The sequence below is a fragment of the Tamandua tetradactyla genome, chromosome 7, assembly GCF_023851605.1.
Source record: "Tamandua tetradactyla isolate mTamTet1 chromosome 7, mTamTet1.pri, whole genome shotgun sequence".
Taxonomy (NCBI): Eukaryota; Metazoa; Chordata; class Mammalia; order Pilosa; family Myrmecophagidae; genus Tamandua; species Tamandua tetradactyla.
Window position 1 is genome coordinate 131,881,372 of NC_135333.1, and position 19,870 is coordinate 131,901,241.

Here is a 19,870-nt window from a genome sequence, read left to right on the forward strand (position 1 = left end):
CAGACCACCCTGCTGAGCTGAGAGCCCGACCTCCAGCTGGTCTGGGATATCAGGGTGACTTGGGCACAGCTTCATTCACATCAGTAAAGCAAACTGGAATTTGAGCTTTCACTCACCCTAGTATACTTTTTTAAAAAAATAGTCTTTGTGGTATCATGGAGATGGCTACCTGTATCTTTAAATTACGTAGGGAATTTTGTATGTTTAAATAATTATACTGGGTTCCATAATGCTTATCTTAGAAACTGTTTAGTAAACGAAAATATATAAACTGTGCATTTTGTGAATGCCCCCCTCAGAGCATTCATCCAAGTTAAATGTGTAGTGTGATGGTTATTATAGATATTTAAAGTATAGTAAGTGGCTGTGTAACAGGAGAGACTGCTATTTACATACCTACTTAAGGGGAACTCCTGCCCATGTGGTTAAATCAGTGTTGTCCTTTCCTGTCGGTCTGATCAATTGCAGTACTGGTAGCTCCCCGCTTGTGACTGTTACCTACTCGTGTCAATGTACATCCGTAGTATGTACATGTGGAAGTGCCTTTCTATTTTAGGAGAATTTTAGCCTTGCTCTTATACTGTTGAATTTTCTCCACTCCCTGCCCACATCCTGCTTCCCTCTCCTTCCTCCTTGGCCCACTCCTCATTCTCTGCTGCCCACATGAGTCTTTTGAAACTTCCTCCATTCCCTCCCAGCTCTCCAACCCCACCCCTGTGCCTCAGTGCCCAGTGTTGCCCTGTCTTGCATCTTTGTCAGTCATCGGACTGTCTCGTTTCCCTTGTAGACATGATTGTGCCTTTCCCACCCCCACAGCAACTCTTCCCGCGTCCTCCCACCCCACGCCATCCTTCCCTGCCCACGGGCCCGCTGACTTCCATCGCGTTCGCTGCGTGCTCTGTACTGCCTTCTACCGCGACATTCCTGCCTCTCAGAGGCGAAAATACAGGGGGATGCTTTTGCAGTTCTGGAAGGAAAAATAAAAAGTTCTGTTAATCTGTTGTGACGATGCACTTTTATGTATAGTACTGTACATTTTGGCATGTTCCATTACAGGCTTCTGTATCCAGTCAGGTTTGTTCTTCACGGTGTATCTTTATAATAAATCAGATAGTTCTAGCTGCCTTTGTCTGGTTCCAATTCGGTGTGATTTTCCATGGTGTTTTCTTCCCTTTCTTTTTTTATTTTTTTTAATCATCATTTCCGCCCCCCCCCCCCCCCCCCCCCAGGGAGCTGAGTTGTACTAAGTAATGTGAAACTTCACCTTTTCTGGAAAAAAATGTTTTTATCTTACTTTATTGTTCTTGAACTTGCAAATGAGGCGTCCTGCTCAGGGTCTTCTCCCTGAAGCCATGGTTTGCAGAGTTTGGGAACTCCTGGGTAATAAAAAAAAAAGTTGGTGAGAGACTTGACTGTGAGGCTAGGAGAGTACAGTCCTCAAAAACACACAGCAAACAAACACACAGTATATTAATCTTCCCTTTGAACAGGACTCTAGGCACAATAAACCTTGCCAAGCTGCGCTTGTCTGGTTTCATTTGGATAGATAGAAATGTAATTGTTATATATATATATAAAATTGTTATATATAATTACAGTTACAAATGTAATTGTTACATTAATTTCTAAACATATTTTAGAATTAATATTGATATTTTTTCTTCAACATTAAAAAAAGCTAACTCTTGAAGACTAGCAATAAATAATAGTTTTATAAAACTGATCATCAGCCATGTGCCAAATGGCATATTGATAAGAGAGGCCAATAAAACTTGACATATAAGTCAAGGAAACACACTTTTCATTGAAGTGTAAAACACATACAAAAATATGCACAAATCACTAGTATGAGAGTTTTTGTTTTTACAAAGTAAATACACTCATGTAGCCACTACCTAGATCAAGAAATAGAACATTATCAGCATCCCACAGCTGCCTTAGCACCCATCCCAGTCTCCCCTCCCTCCTCTCCAAAATAAATCGATATCTGATCATAACACTGTGGTTTGCTTTTGCCTATTGTTTAATTTTATATAAATGGATTTATATAGTATATAGATTTGGTGTCTGACTCCTTTTGTTGAAATTTATGTTGGTGAGAGTCATCTGTTATTGGCATATGGCTGTAGTTTTTCTGCTTTCATTGCCATATAGAATTCCATTGCATAAGTTCAGTATTATATTTATTTTAGTATTTTCTGATTAAATTTTGGGTATCATATGAAGAAATCTTTAAACATAGACAGATGAATGCTAAATAAATAAATAACCCCACTTGTTAGAAGCATTGGTTTTGAAAAACATGATGGAATGAAGTTGAACTAAGCCATTGTCTGGAAGGCCTACCTGAAAGCAGGAGTAGTTACTTTTTAAAATTTATTTATGTGAGAGGAAAAAAAAAGGAAAGGGAGTTGTCTGGTTTCAGTCTTGGGTAGTTGCGACAATTAAACTGGAAAATTCGCCCAAATTTGATCAGTAGTGTCAAAAAGATCATGGAGAACCCAAGAAAGCATGTCAAATTCTATTCCACAGACTGTATTTCCCCATTCTGGTTTTGAAAAATCTGGTTCATCACATGAGGTTCACTCATTCTTCAGTGGCCTTTTATCTGCATCTACATACTAGAACACAGCTTCTTTGGTAAAAATAAATAAATAAATAAATAAATGATTGTTTTACCATACTCCTTAGCAATAGACCTTCCCAGCAAGAGAGGCTGGAGAGCTGGGACAGGGCCCAAAATATCAAAATACATGTGCGTGCATGTATGAGAGAGAAAGAAAGAGAGATTGCATCTCTGGTGTCCTGAGAAAATGCTTCGTCCGACACTAACATCATGAAGTTGTGGTATGACCTAGATCTCCAACTACAGGATATTTGCAATCTGCTTCTGGTGACTGCTGGCTACATTCTTCATACCAGTCAGCTCTGGTGGGAGTACTCCTGGGGTGATCGGCTTCCTGTTAGCTGTTTGGGTATGCAGCCAAAATGAGGGCTAGTGATGAATTATCCTCTCAACCATGATGCATGACACCAATCTTTTGTGTCTGGCACATCCTGGAAATCTCTTATGTAAAAATCATGCCCCTCTAAAAGACAGTGGATGACCATGTCTGTAAGCTAGGGGAGAGGGACACATCATCAGTAGTCTGGTGGCATATTTTAAATTGCACAATGATGGAATATTAACCAACTTGATAATGAGATTTAGAGTTCTAGGCCCTTGATGGACTGAATCCATTAGTAGAAAGGCAGTGTGACCAGGATTTTTATTAGAAGGTATAGTCTGTGAATCAAAGGTGATTATTTTATTAATAACTGAATATTAGCAGATGCATTAGAAAAAGGAATTTTAAATTAGCCAAAATCTGTTACCTGGTCCTAATTCAAACTCAGTTATTGGACTTCAACAAATCTTCAACCCATTTCTCAAATTCCCAAACAAATATTCCAGTGACATTTTAATATATGGTCTTCTAATCCTACCCTATGCTTATTTTTAGCAGGGTTGAACTGATATTCTGCATGTAATTGTACTCCATTGTTGAGTTTTCCTCCCTTACATTAATTTACATTAGAAGTCTGTCCGCAGCCGTCTCGTTCGGCTTCTGATCCCCGGCCGGCGAAGGGAACAGGAGGGGAGAAAGAGACAGACGCAGGCAAACCAACTTAAGTGATAAACACGGGTTCGAGGCACGCAACGGTTGTGAGCACAGACCTTTACTGGAGTTAAGCTTGCATTCTCTGTTACAGGTTCCACGCGGGACAAGATACCCCGCGGGGGAACAACCTCTATGCGGCCGTCAGGTACGGCTCCCTGTGGGTCGTCTCCACCCACCCTGTCCGGGTAACCTCTTATATACTGTGCCCAAACCCAATAGGTTAGTGCCACGTATACAGAGGTGATTGGAAGATAGGGTTGGTGGGCGCGTACGTCATACGCGGAAACAGGATGCGGGCGCCATCTTGACTCACTCGATGGGCGGGGGGAACTCTAGAGCAGGCCGCAGCGTGTCCACTAGGCCAGACCCGGGAGGCGGCTCTCCACATCTCCCCCTTTTTTATTATTTTTGGTCCGTAGACCCTTTCTTAGACCCAGTGTCTCCATTGATGAGTGAGCTCCCGTGAGCTTGATTAGCCCACTACTTGTTTTGGTGCTTTGGGGAGTCTGGACTAGGCTTGCTAGGCACCAACCAGAGTGCACTCCTCATATAGAGACCGGAGAACCCGTGAACTGGAAACCACGTGACTCTCCCTGCAGTGCTTCGCCTCGCAACTGGGCTAAGCGGGGCTCAGGAGAGCGGCAACCAGAGTCGAGGGTGTCACTAGATGTCTCTGTGCAATGGCCAGAGTCTAGTCTGGCCAGGACCGTGACTCTGCCTTAGAGATCACCCTAAGACCAAAATTATGACATCTGGTGCCGCCTTTTATACCCGGGACACAGCCATGGGCCTTGCCGCTGACCTTGCTTTCGAGCGTCCCGCCCTGAGTGGCCGGGATGGGTCATACGGTGAAATGGGGGACTGGGCAGCAGGGCGGTCGTTGTCAGGAGCACCAGGGGCGAGTGACATAGCCAACATGGTAGTAACACGCAATTGCTGCTGTGTCTGGAACAAGCGTTCTAACAAGCATTTAACAGTGACTAATCCCACTAATAGTCCCACCGCTACGAGAATCCAAGTAGTCAAATTGGGCCAAGAGAACCAAGAGGTGACTCGGTTCCACAGACTTTGTACAGTCTCGCCCAGTTTGGAAAGGTCGAAGGCAACGGGGGTTAACTTGATCTTCCCAAGCACTTTAAGGTCTGATTCCACCTGTTGGGAGAGTGGGGGGTATTAAAACTGGTCCCCCTTCTAAACAGTCGAAGGGTGACCGGCGTTTTCGTTGCCATCTCGTCAGTCGCCGCCGTCATCAGCAGAGTTGGAGGCCTGATCTGATGGTTCAGGTTGAAGGCTTGTTGGTTTTTTGGGCAACAGCTCCTTGGCGCCCCCGGGCGGTGTCACGGTTCTCACCAGTCTTTCCGGAACCCACACAGGTTGACGTCCTGGTTCCTGGGGAAAAACACAAACAGAGCCTCTGGCCCAGCTGAGCACTGGGTCAGGGCCTTGCCATTGTCCTGACAGGACATCCTTCCAACGGACTAGACCTCTATGTGGAGGACTCGGAGTAGTGTGCTGAAGAGCAGGTGTCATTCCTAGTGAATTTTCATTTAAAAAATTATATGTAAATAAGGCTACAGACAGTTGAGCCTTCGGGGACAGGCCGTGGCCTATTCCTCTAATGGTTTCCTCCGCCTTGCACGTCGGCCAGGCGGAGGGCCATTCCTGTTGTCTTATGATCGACCGATCGGCCCCGGTATCTAGCAGGCCCATGAAGGGTCTGCCTTGTACCTTAATAGTTAGCATGGGTCGAGACTCCAGGGACATATGGAGGCCTTCAAAAACTTCTCCAGTAGATCCAAACCCTTTATTTCCTCTCTGTCTGGTTCTACTCGGGAAGGATGCATGTAAGCTGGGCAAGAGCAGGAGCTGTGCCAGCTTATCACCCTCTGCAATGACTAGGGTGCCTTGCTGAGACTGAACCATAACCTGGGCAAAGCCTGTGAAATCCGAATCTACAATGCCTGGTATAACTGTTAGTCCTTTCAGGGCTGTGGATGCTCTCCCTAATATGAGCCCAACAGTCTTCGTTGGTAAGGGCCCTTTAAAGGAGGTCCCCACCAATTGGACTCCCATGGAGGGGGTCAGTACAAGCCTGGAGGTGGCACAGAGGTCCAGTCCTGCTGATCCAGGGGATGCGCGAATTTGGACGGGTGTTGTGTCGCCGGATGGCATGCAGGGGGGTCCACCGAAAGGGTGGACCCCCTCTGCCCGTTTTTTGGGTCCTGTTCAGGGCGGCCAGAAAGGCGCACACCCTGCGCATTGAAGGCTGACCTACAGTCTTCTGCGCGATGGGGTCCCTTGTGGCAACGGCCACATAGCCTGGTTGCCGCATATGGTCTACCAAACTGTTGAGTGGCAGGTGGTTGGCCTTTATTGGGACAGTTTCTCTTAATGTGTCCCAACTGGCCACAATGATAACATCCTCTTGGCTTTGTTCCTAGGTCTTTGGATTTCTTTGCAGCTACTTGTAAGGAGCTGGCTAGCATGGCAGCTAGACCTGCATTAGTTAACGGGCTACCAGCATCTCTGCAGAGCCGAACCCATTCCGTCAGGTTTTTTCCTCTGTTTTGTGCTAGGATAACTTTACATTCCTTGTTGCACTGCTCAAATATCATTTGTTTAACTACAGTCTCTGCCACTCCTGGATCTGAGAAAATTCTCTCAGCCGCAGTTTGCATTTTGGCTACAAAATCCACGAAGGGTTCTGTGGGGCCCTGATGTATGTTGCTGAGTGAGGCTTGAGCCTCTCCCTCACCTGTCAGCTTTTTCCAGGCTCCTACGAAACAACGGAAAATCTGGGCGTAGACTTCTTGAGGGAACCCTGTTTGATTCTGGGAGTGGGCACCTTTCCCCAATAGCATATCTGCATTCCACCCGCCACGTCTCCCCGCTGCGTTTTTTGCGGCTTGTTCCTCAGCTAGCTCCTCAAACCATGCTTTCCAATCTATATATCGGCCCTGTGGTAAACAAGCACGGGCCAGCTGAAAAATATCTGCGGGTGTATGATTCAGGGCGGAAAGGTTTTCAACCATATTCAGGGTAAAAGGGGCATTGGGGCCATACTGATGGACGGCCTGCCTCAATTCCTTTAAAATTTTGTAATCATATGGCTCATGCTGATTGTTACCTTGGGGATTGATAATAACTGGGTACATTTCTGAGGCTGGCTGTGGCTCAAGTGGTTGGTAACCACCCAGCATGCCAAAAGGTCTAAATGCTGAGAAAGGGGTCCACTTCCAGAAATGTCTCCCTCTGTTACCTGATGACGAAGAGTTCTGAGGGCCTGTGTACTCGGGCGGGGGGCACGGCAGTAACTGCCCCTCCCTAGACCAGCCTGTAGGGGGTTCCGGGTCTTGCAAAGGAGGGCCACTGTAATTACCTAATTCGGCCACCAGAGGGAGCCCGTGGTGAGGGTTTTTGGCGAGATCACCAAAACCATTCACCGGAAGCCGCCGCGCCCCTGCAGCAGGCGCTGGCGGGGCGGAAGGCTGCGTGGGTGAGACAGGGGGCCTCCCCCAATCGATCAGCGGAGGCGCGTCTGCACCCTCGGTCTCATCACCATCTGACTCTGAGTCAGAGCTATCTGAACTATCGCTTGACTCTGGCGGCTTGCCTTTACGGGAGCCGTCCGCAGACGAAACTGACTGAGTTTCTTGGAGCGCGTGCCGTGCCTGCAGCAGGGCGGAAGACGGACTTAGGCCTGTAGCATTCTCCGCCTCAAGACAAGCACGAACGGTCTCCCATATAGGGACCAGGATCGGGTCCATACAAAGGCCCGTCCGGCGCGCCCGTTCTATATCATTACCAAGTTTTAACCAAGAGGGCAGACTGAGGCTCCCGGAGTGGACGAACCAAGGTGCAAAAGTAGCAACATCTTCAAGGAACCGCAGGAGGGAACTCTTCCTAACCGAGATGCCCCGCTGCTTCAAAAGGGTTTTTAAAGGGGGTAATAAAGGTGAACTTCCTGACTGCCCCATGCTTGCAGTCGGCACTGTACTTTAATCACTCGGAGAGCTCTTCCGAGTCCCCGGGGCTACCTGAAAGCCCGCGGGCCTTAACTCTCACGTAATAAGAAGTACTCACCTTCTCGCGGTGATCAGGCGCGGGAAGTCCGCTGCGAGCTCAGGATGCACGTCCTTCTCAGTTCAAGAAGAGACAGTACGGCTCTCCTTGCAGAAGAGGTGTCGAGAGAGAAGGTTCCCCGTACGGGCCACCACTTGTCCGCAGCCGTCTCGTTCGGCTTCTGATCCCCGGCCGGCGAAGGGAACAGGAGGGGAGAAAGAGACAGACGCAGGCAAACCAACTTAAGTGATAAACACGGGTTCGAGGCACGCAACGGTTGTGAGCACAGACCTTTACTGGAGTTAAGCTTGCATTCTCTGTTACAGGTTCCACGCGGGACAAGATACCCCGCGGGGGAACAACCTCTATGCGGCCGTCAGGTACGGCTCCCTGTGGGTCGTCTCCACCCACCCTGTCCGGGTAACCTCTTATATACTGTGCCCAAACCCAATAGGTTAGTGCCACGTATACAGAGGTGATTGGAAGATAGGGTTGGTGGGCGCGTACGTCATACGCGGAAACAGGATGCGGGCGCCATCTTGACTCACTCGATGGGCGGGGGGAACTCTAGAGCAGGCCGCAGCGTGTCCACTAGGCCAGACCCGGGAGGCGGCTCTCCACAGAAGTCTTAGTGAACATGACTTTTTAATGCCTACATAATATTCTAGCATATGAATATACCATACCATAATCTATTGAATCATCTTCCAGTCATTGAGGGAGCCTGTTTGTAGACTTTTTTCTATTGAATATTATGCTATGGTGAGAAGCTGTCTGTATAATCATCCACTGCATCTTGGATCATCAATTTAACATTGAGTCTCAGAAGTAAAATAACTGGGTGAAAGGTTAGAAGTATCTCTAAGGCTCATGGTAAATATTGACCAACTTTTCCAGAAAGATATGCTTCATTCTTTTTTGCCTCAACTGGCAGCTTCCTAGATGGTTTTCTTACATTTCCTGCATCCCTTGTCTTCTCCTTGCAACAATTATCTATACTCCTCCTAGTCATCTTTCTTAAAAAAAAAAAAAACAACTAAGTTTTATTGAAAACTTATTATGTATAAGACATTGATTAAAGCATGTTACGTATTAATAGCTAACATATATTAAGTGTCAGACCCTATTCTACAAACATGAATTAATTTAATCGTTACAAGAAAGCCATGTGAGAATTACCAGTATTATCATCCTTACAGAAAATTAAGCTACAAAGGATTAAGAACTGGGTCACCAAACTAGTCAGTGGCAGAGCCAACATTTGATTCTTAGTCGCCTGGTCCCAGAGGTCACATCCTGATGCTTATAAGGTCAGAATGAACTTTGTGAATGCTCGAAAGTCAAAGATGGCTCCCAGCTCCTGTAGGCCCAACACTGTGATTTATTATTCTCATATTTTCTGACCTAATGCATTGCTAATCAGCTTAGTTTTCTAGGGCTGCTGTTACAAAATAACACAAACTAGATGACTTAAAACAACAGAAATTTATTCCCAGACCATGCACCATAAAAAACAAACAACAACAAAAATTTATTACCTCACAATTCTGGGAACTAGATATCCAAAATCAAGGCTTTGGAGGGGCCATGTTCCTGCTTACATCTATGGGGCAGAATCTGTTCCATGCCTCTCCCCTGGTTTCTTGTGGTAGCTGACAACCCTTGGTGCTCCTTGGCTTGCAGCAATCAATCTTTGTCCCCATTGTCACCTGGCATTCTCCTGCGTGTCTATCTGTGTCTCCTCTCCCCTTCTGTGATGGTTTAAAGCTGTATGTGCCCCAGAAAAGATCATGTTCTTTTCATTCATTCTTGTAAGTGTAGTCCTATTGTGGGTGGGTACTTCTGATTAAGTTATTTCAGGTAAGGCGTGCCCCAGGTGAGCCTTAATCCTCTTACTGGAATCCTTTACAAGAGGAGAAAAGACAGAGAGAATACATAGGAAAAAATGCAGAGAAGCTCAGGGAAAAGCCAGAGAAGCTAAGAAGGACAGAACCTGAGAGAAAAATCAGAAAGAAAGCTACAGACGGAGCAGCTAGAAGCTGAAAGCAACAAAACCCAGGAGAGAAAGACCAGTAGATGCCACCATGTGCCTTACCACAAGAGGAATCCCAGATCGCCAGCAGCCTTTCTTCAGGAAGAAGGTGTTGTCCTGTTGATGCCTTGATGTGGACATTTTCACAACCTAAGAACTCTAAGTCTATAAATTAATAAATCCCCATAGTAAAAACCAACCCATTTCTGGTATATTGTATTTTTGTATTTCGCCAGCTTTAGCAAACTGAAACACCTTCTTATATAAGGACACCAGTCATATTCGATGAAAAGCCCAATCTACTCCAATATGACCTCGTTTTAACTTGTCTAATTCCATCTGTAATGACCCTATTTCCAAACAAGGTCATATCCTGTGGTACTGGAAATTAGAACTTCAACGTATCTTTTTTTGGGGGGGGGGGGGGCGAGTTGCAATTCAACCCATACATTGAAATGAATTCAGTATCTGCCACTTTCTGATCTCTGCCATTTCAACCTTACTTCCCACCACTTTCTCTTAAGAACTTGCGGTTTCAGTGAGACCAAATGACAGTTCCCTGAACTTTCTGGGCTGCATGCTCCCTCAGCACCCCACAGGCCAATCTGTAGCCTAAAATATCCCTGCCTTGTCCTGATAGCTGCCTGGTGAAGTAATGTTCATCTTTCAAAACCCAACTAAAGTGCTACATCCTTCATGAAGCTCTCCCCACACTCCCTGCCGGAGTTCGTTGCTCCTTCCTCCATGCTACTTTTGCCCTTCACTTTCATTCAGTCAAGCTTTCTTCTGGAAATAGGGCAGTCCCCGTCTGAAAAATGTCAGATACCTCTGGGGATGCAGTCGTCTGGCTCAGCCCTGTGGCACTATGCCAAGTGTGGCAGAGAGGCGCCAGTAGCTGAGCGGTCTCTGGCCTCCAAGAACGGTGTCCAGAGCACAGCACTGGACAAAGACCCTGCTCCAGAGCAGACACAGACACTAAATCGCTGTCCTCCAAAACTAGCAAACAGAAAATGGTCAACAGTGACACTAAGAAACAGGCATATATTCACACGTGACTGACATGTCCAAACCATTTCACTGAAAGAGTGGATAAGCACTTCAGTAAAAGCAGAGCTAAAAGCAGTGAGTAGTAATATACATCCCTTAACAGGGCCACAGTGTGGGTGAAGGAAAGACCTTTTTCCTTTGCATTGATTTTGGCAGTGTTTGCTAATTTGTCCAAGTTGCATGACAGATGAGATTATATTTTCATTTCCAGATATTCTAGAAGGCCCAGAGATAATTAAATTTTATTTTAAACTATGTAAAATTTATTAACTTGTTAACATGCAAATTTCTTACTTGTCCTTTGTCATTATATCACAGATATTTAACACCAAAAGGAAGAATTATGTATGCTAAAATAAACACCCCCATTAACTACAAGATCCTTGCCTCCTTCCTGAGTTGAGGAATCTGGTACTTGGGAATGAATGATGGAAGCTTTAATGTTAAGCTACTGCAAGCAGCTGGAGGCAAGACTGATTTCATAATGGTTCTAGGACTTAACTATTAATATATGCATACTTTTCCCTGCCTCTTTTTTTTTTTTGTAATCTAAGTATTCCTGGATCTATAACATGACTAAGCTCTTAGTATCTCACAAAAGTCTTCTTGTCTTTAGTCCCTTGCACATCCACAGCTCTCTCAGATCCTTGCTGCAAAAAAGCTTTTAAGGTGGATATTTATGCTGTACTTTAGAAAGGATTCTTTCTGCTCTGATGAGCAAGAAGAACAGTTAACGAGTTTTTTTTTAAGTCAGAATAATCTTCTAAATGGAAAACTATCATCTCACTTCTCTGCTTAAAAGCCCTTTGATGACTTCCTGTGTCACTTGGAATAAAGTCCAAACACCCAGTACAGGTCTACACTATCTGGCTTCTGCTAAATCCTTCACCCCATCTTGTTCTTTGACCCCTCTGTGGTAGTTAGATTCAGTTGTCAACTTGGTCAGGTGAAGGTGCCTAGTTCTATTGCTGTGGATATGAGCCAATGGTACGTGAACCTCATCTGTTGCTCATTATACTGCAGTCGGCTAGGAGGCGTGCCTGCTACAATGAATGATGTTTGATTTAATTGGCTGGTGCTCAAATGAGAGAGCTCAACGTAGCACAGCCCAAGCAGCTCAGCTTACCTCATCTCAGCACTCAGAGCTGAGCCAAGGCCTTTGGAGATGCAGAAAGAAATCACCCCAGGGAAAGCAGCTGGAACCCAGAGGCCTGGAGAGAAGGCCAGCAGAGATCACCCTGTGCCTTCCCACGTAAGAAAGAACCTCAGTTGAAAATCAGCTGCCTTTCCCCTGAAGAGCTATCGAAATAAATCCCCCTTCATAAAAAGCCAGTCCGTCTCTGATGTGTTGCATTCCGGCAGCCAGCAAACTAGAACACCCTCATTCATGACATGCCCACTACTCTGGCATTTTTGCTGTTCTCCAATGTGCTGAGTTTGTTTCTGCCTCAGACCCTTACCACAGTTCCCTCTGCCTGAAATGTTCTTCCCTTAGATTTCCACATGGATGGCTCCTTTTCAATATTCAAACTGTTCCTCAAATGTCAACTCTGCAGAGAAAGTGTCCCTAAAAACCCTGCTAAATGGACATCTTGGTTACAGGCTGGAAGGAATGTAAATTGGTTCTACCCTTTGCAGCACAGTTTGGCAATAGTGATCAAAATCACAAATCCCTTTTGCCCAGTAATTCTACCTCTAGAATGTTATCTTACAGATAAATTCACACACACGGGAAATGACATATATGACATTGTAAACAACCAAAATGTTCACCAATAAGGGACTGGTTAAACAAATTATGGTACATTCATAAAATGGGCTGCTTACTCTGCAACTATAAAGGAGAATGAGGAAGATCTCCAAGTCCAGTTAAACGAAATTCTCCAAAATATATCACTATGTAAAAAAAAAAAAAAGTGCAAAACAGTGTATGCTCTATTTGCTTGTTTTTATGAAGACACCTTGGACAACACCCAAGAAAGTATTATCAGAGATTACCAAGGCAGGGAGAGTGGGGAGAACCAGGCAGATGGGGAACAGAGATGGAAAAATTTGCTGCCAAATACATTTTTTATATACATTTTTAGTTCTGAATCATGTGACTGTACTACCAATTCAAAATGAAATAAATTTTTTTTACCTTGCAATAAAATAAAACAGCACTCTCCAATCCCCCTATTATCCTTCTTTATTTTATTCACAGCATTTATTACCATGTAGTAAATGGATATAAAAATGGAAGCTCCCCTGAGAGGCCAAATAACATATTCTAACATGCAGGGCCAGAATAATATGCAAAATTTTAAAGAACATGTGAACATACGCTTCCTATGAATGATCGCATACAGTGAACTCTGAGCAAAGAGGAAAGAAACCTACATCAGCATGGGGAGGGAAAAGAGCCAGGCTTCTTCTGTTCCTTCTCAAAAAGATCCACCTCAAAGTATAATTCTAAAAAGCACATCAGTAAGGATGCATTGGATTGATCAAATCTTCTTTATCCTTTAAAGATTAATCTGACTCTATTCTATTTCATATCAAAATAACTTTGGAGGAATCTAATGAAATTTGGCATAAGCACCTTTTCTTTTGCAGGGGGGAGGGAACCTTGCTTCCGCAATGCCATTCTTTAACATAAGCCATACAAGACTGTGTAGTGGGGGTGTGTCTGCAAAAAGACTTAAGCCATGAGATGCAAGGATAAGGAAAGAGTGTATAAATACCAAAATATCTGCACATTGTATGAAAATGGACCATTTTTTAAAGTACTATATGATATGGTCAAGTTTTGAGGAAAGACAGGCCTTAATGAATCTATCTCCTCTAAAGAAAGTGGCCCCCCAAATTTCCATTTCATCACCATGACAGCTAGCACCCCATCATTGCCATAGTAACCAGTTGAATAGCTAGTCTTAAGACAAGTTTTTGATTGGGTGGCCAACAGAACCCATTAGGAGCCTCACAGCAATGCTGAAAAGACTGTTCTGCAATCACATTGACCTATTTCTAGCCCTTCCATGTGTTTTAGTTCTCCAGTGTGTTTCCCTAAAACCAAATGTATTTTTGGAATGAAACCATTTCAAGAAGTGTATAATAATTATACTCCTTCATGTCACTGCTAAATTTGAGACCATTTGTTTTCTTATTTCTCAGAAGTGTGGTAATATACGACAGCCACACCCTTCACCATGCCTCGTAGTTTAATTATGACATCCCCTCTGTTATGGCAACAAGGCACGCTAGCCACATCTGAAACCAGATGCTGGTTACTGGTGACAACAAGCTGCTTTCTTTCTTTGATGAGCCACTGACAAGCTGAACTGCAAGGAAACTTTGAGGTTGGGGAGTGACAATCCCATAAAATAACAGAGGGGGGAAAGAATTCATACATGTGGCAGCATTCTTCTTTATATATGCACACAAACTAGTATTTACTATGTAAAAATTGCTTTTAAAAAATTGCTGTCCTTTCAAAAATTGTTGATCCTTTAAAAGAAAAACTTTTGCAGCTGATATTCTTGCTTGGAACTTGCTCAAAGAAAGCTACTTAATTATCCATGAACCATTCCTAGCATGCTCTTGGAAATAGGGAAACTGTAGGAGATCTAGTCCACCTTTAATCTATCCACTCACTCTAATTGGACCACTCCTTTGCTAGATGTGTTCTGTTGGGAAACGAAATTTTCCACCTCTGGGTTCTCACAAAATATGTATTTACCTATCAGGGACAGCACCAGATTTTCTAAAGTGAGAGTTTGGAAGATGCAGTCTAGTTAAAAGTTAGGAGTTTGGAGAAAAGAGGAAAGGAACTCATCTTGTTTTGATGGAGAAGTCATAAAATATTGCCAACATGGCTGCCATGGCTGATGCAAGGCAACACAAAATGGCCTAACCCGCGACGGGCTTTCTTCCCAGAACTGGCAGTGGTTCGCGCCAAAAGCATTAACCTTAAATCTGCCCTCCACCCTAGCAACAACGGCCACCAATCCCCGTCCGACACGTGTCCCTGCATACTCCCAGCCTATATAATCTTGGGCACTTCCTCAATAAAGCAGACGCCTTCCACTCACCTCTGAGGGTTGTCTCCTGAGTCGTTTCTTCGTGGTGCCTGACTCAGTACGGCTGCTTACCCCCAGCCATCAGCTAACCAACAACAGGGGTTGCAAAACATGTACAACTGATTACTACAAATGAGTGAAATAGGTTTTTCTAAGGACACCTTTATTAATTCAAATATTCTGGAGCATGTGCAATGCATGAGACATTCTTCTAGATGCTTGAAATGCGAACGTGAACAAACGGGCAACCAGCCCTGTCCTGGTGGAGCTTACATTCAGGTTTTTACATAAGATTGAGAAAATGTCAATTGTCCATATGCAAGAATAGAACTATGTTTGAGGGATGATGAAAATTATGAGGGAGTCAGCAATTCTTTGGCACTGACACTGATGCCTGTTACCTCCCAGACACTATGCTACAGGCTAGAGACACAAAGGTTAGCAAAAAGAGCCTCTGCCTCTACTCTCAGGGAGCTTACAGAACAGAGCAGGGGAAAAGCACCCAGACATCCACAGGAATGAATGGCCAATCATTCACAATGAAGTCAAGACTCTGAAGGAAAGGAACCTAGGAGCCCACAGACCAAAGAAGAGGGAGCAAAGGTGGAAAGAGAGGGGAATAGGACTGATGGAGGAAATGACAATGGAAATGAGGGCCCAAGGATGCAGGGAGAGGGGTGAGGGAATGATACAGGGTGGAGGGTGAGGAAGAGCAGTCAAGCCATGGGAAACATCATGGGCCATCCCAGGGACCAAAAGAGAGCCAGGGAAGAGAGGCACCAGATGAGGCTGGGGAGGGAGGAAGAGGGCTCTGCTGACAATACTTAAACTGCAGTCCTTATTGAAAAATTCTTGAAATCATTAAACCATTTATTGAGTCAGATCATGCCCCCGATTCATTTAAATACTATCTTACTTTAAATCTCTATGCAGCAACTAATTCTTTGGGTTTGGGATTATAATAAAGGGGATTTGGCTTGGTTTGGAATTAGAATAAAGAGGATTTTATCTCAACAAATGGTTCTTGAGCACCGTCTAAATGCCAGGCACTAGGTGAAAAGAGATAGAGGACATAAGACTCAACATCTGATCCCTACAGTCTACTCATACACACAAATCCATCTAGAATATTCAGAAAGTGACCAAAGAGAGAGGTGTGTGCATGGGCAACCTTCACCTGAATATTTACATCTTAGATGAGCTGAGGACTTCAAATTGCAAGTGTCTCCAAGGCAGGGGTTGCCCAACTCATTCCTGCAACCCAGAGCACTTAATGGAATGCAGTAATGGTCAAGAACTCAGACTCCGGAGGTGAAGGCAGATGCCAGTTCCTACTTTGTCTCCTTACTAGCTGTACTATCTTGGGCAAGTTGCCTAACCACTCTGTGCCTCAGTTTACTCAATACATTGGGTTTATTAAGTTGCTAGCATGTATAATTGTTAGAAGATTTAAAAAAGCATGGAAAGTGATCAGCACAGTGCCTAACAAACAGTAAGAACTCAAATTTTAGCTACCATTATTAATCCTCCGCTTTAGGAACGGAGGCATTCAAAGTCTCTGTTGAATTACTTGGCAGGGTATCATGAAGATCAGGTGTCCTAAGCCTCCAGCCAGAATACTGCTTCTCCCTCCTAAGAAATAATTTAGTCATGGTAGCTTCCTATCCAGTTACAATAATAGGATAAATTCATTTTTAATGCATATATGAGAATAGAAACTGTGGACAGCTAGCTGTGCTTCACATAGATGTAACCCACAAGGATGGAATAAAAAGTTTAGGACCGGGGGATGCAAGGGTAGTTCAGAGGTAGAATTTTTGCCTGCCATGCGGGAGACCCAGGTTCGATTCTTGGTCCATGCACTTGCAAAAAAACAAACAAAATTTAACAAATGGTGCTGCAATAATGAGATACTCATATAGAAAAAGGATGAAATGTGACCCTGCCACACAGCATATCAAAAAAAAGTTTGGGACTATACCTCATGCAGAAAAAAGAAAAAAAAAGTTTAATGGCTGCTGAAATGGAGGCCACCCACACAAAATTTACTGCCCAAGGGAAACCCTCTGACCTAAGATAAAGAATCCCATGGGCAGAATGACTAATATTAACAGACTGCACTCATTTTCCTCAAAGCCATTTAGAAATGAAAAGTACCACATGCAAAAGTTTCTCCGCATTGTTGTTAATAATTACTATTTTGCCTTTATATCCATTACCTAAACATGACAGAATAATTGCGATTCCACAATTCATACGAGCACAGCAAGGTGATCCTGAGCTGAAACTTCAGGACGTGCTCCCTCTTCACAAACTTATTGTCTCTGCCAAATAAACAAGATTAAAAGCTTAGGAGCCAACAGTACCACAAAAACAATTTCTGCATTGCAAGAGAGAACTCGTTACTGTGGCTCTGTTTTGCAGAGATTCAGAATTTTCAGTTTGGGAGGAACCTCATGAGCCTTTTTAGATTGACCTCCCGCCAGGTGACAGAGGGCCCGGGATCCCTGGATGGCCTGTTGATGCCTTGAGTTGGACATTTTCACAGCCTCAGATTACCATCCTCATCATTTCATTTAAAAAGGGAAAGGAAGGGAGGAAGAGGAGCAGGAGAGAGAGCGGAAGGAAGGAAAGGCAGGAGGAAAAGGAGACTGAGTCAGAGAGTGAACGTGAAGGAGAAGGAATTAAACAGTACAGGGATGAATTCAGCATCCTGCAACCCCACACTTACCTAATTCTGTGTCTTCTCCCAGGCTGACTTCAAACTATTAATACTCTTTGGTGGGGAGGTTCAATCAGATGTAGATCAGCTGCTCTGAACTAAAGGTTCCAAAGGGTTCATCAAAAGTTTACCCCAAAATGCTATATCTACGGCTTTGTAGAAAAAACTAAGCCCATGCACAGGCCTCTGACCTACACAGTGTTCAAATCCCTGACCTAAGATGAGGTAATATACTGAGCAATTAACATGAGCCAATGGACATCTTTCTGAAATTTTGCTGGAGGGCCCAATATGTAACCTACTTTCTTAAATGTTCTAAATCAAGATAAAGGCTATTTCAGTGTAGCGCATCCAGTAGGGGTGTGATGGTTTGAAGCTGTTATGTACCACCTGGAAAAATCATGTTCTTAAAGCTAACCCATTCCTGTGTGTGTAGACCTATTGTGGGTGGGACCGTTGGGTTAGGTTATTTCAGGTGAGGCGTGCCCCAGGTAGGTCTTAATCCTTTTACTGGAGTCCTTTAGAAGAGGATGAAATACAGAGAAAGGGACAAAGAGAAAGACTCAGAAAACAGAGGAGAACACACAGAAGCTAAAAGAGAAAGACAGAAACTCAGAAGAAAATTGCAAATGGAGCAGCCAGAGAAGCTGAAAGCCACGAAACTGGAGAGAAGGGCCAGCAGATGCCACTATGTGCCTTGCCAGGTGACAGAGGGTCCAGGATCACTGGATGGCCTGTTGATGCCTTGAGTTGGACATTTTCACAGCCTCAGAACAATAAGCTCGAAAACTAATAAATCCTCATTGTTAAAAGCCAGCACATTCCTTACAGACTACATTTCAGCAGCTTTAGCTAACGAAAGCAAAGGGTATTAAGTGAGCAAATGAGGTGTTCTTTTCCATTATAATTTAGGCTGCTAGAATGGGGAGTCGTTCATTGTATATCTTCACTCCTTCTCTCCCTCTCTCCTTTCTCCTTTCCACAAATACTAAGACATGATTCATACCCTAGAAAAGGTCAGAGTCTAACAAGTGGGAGAAAAATGTACTCTTTGAGGGAGGCTTGAAACATAGTAGCAGAGATTGTCTAGGAGGCTGGAGTTCAAAGTGGAATCAGCCATGATGTACCCCAGTGACCAAAATACAAGGCAGAAAGCAACCTGGTATGACAGTGATATAAATAAACTGGGATAGGAGTAATTGAAGGGAAAACAATACAGAAGGTGGCCTTTTTCTGAATCTTTGAGAGGAATCCGATTTTGCTAAGTAAAGATGGAATGAGGTGATCTATTCTAGATCCGAGGTTTCCAAAGTGTGATCCCTGGGCCTGCAGCATCAGCAACATGTGGGAACTTATTAAAAATGCAAATTCTTGGGTCTACTTCAGAGCTATTGAATCAGAAATGGGCCTCAGCATTCTGTTTTAACATCCTAGTAATTTGGATGCATACTCTAGTTTAAGAAGTAATGACCTAGATTTAGAGGTTCTCAACCTGTGGTCTATAGACTTAGATGGAGAAGAAAATACATCTCTATTTTCACTAGCCTGTAACTTCATTGTAGAGGTAGGCAATAAACTACTATGACAAGTATTAGGATCAATGTTCAATCTTGTTGTTAAATGTATTGCTAAAGAACACATATAATATCACAGATTTAAAAAATATGTTTACAACCATATTTCAATATAACTGGTTTCCTTTTTAATTGTGTGTGTGTGTGTGTGTGTATACATATATAATACATGATATGCATTAAGAACATCCTGAGAACATGTCCATGGGCTTTATAGACTGTCAAAGAGATTCCATGTTACCAAAAAATGTCAGGAATACCTAGTCTAGGATTCCAGGCAAATAAACTCTGAGCAAAGGCTAAAAGGTAAGAAAGGCAGAGCAGGACAACAGTTCCACTGAAATATGAGGTAACGCAATCAGACAGTGGAAGCAAAGAGAAAGGCTGAACCTGGTCATCAGAACTGAACTTTTTTCAGGAGTCAGTGGGGACCTACTTTATCAGGATTTTTATAAAAGGTGGTGAGGATAAAAGCAGAAGAGACAATACCAAAGAAGGATTTTTAAAAGAATTACCTGGTGAGGGTAAGAGGGATGCAACAGGTAAAAAACAGGAAATGAGGAGCAAGTAGGCAGCTAAATTTCTAGTCCGGGCTTGACCAGTAAAAGCCCAAACAGAAAAGGGTGACAACGGGAGTGGAAAAAAGGGGTGAATATGGGAGGGCTCCAAAGATTTAACACTGAGTAAGACAGAGAGCAATCAAAGATGAATCC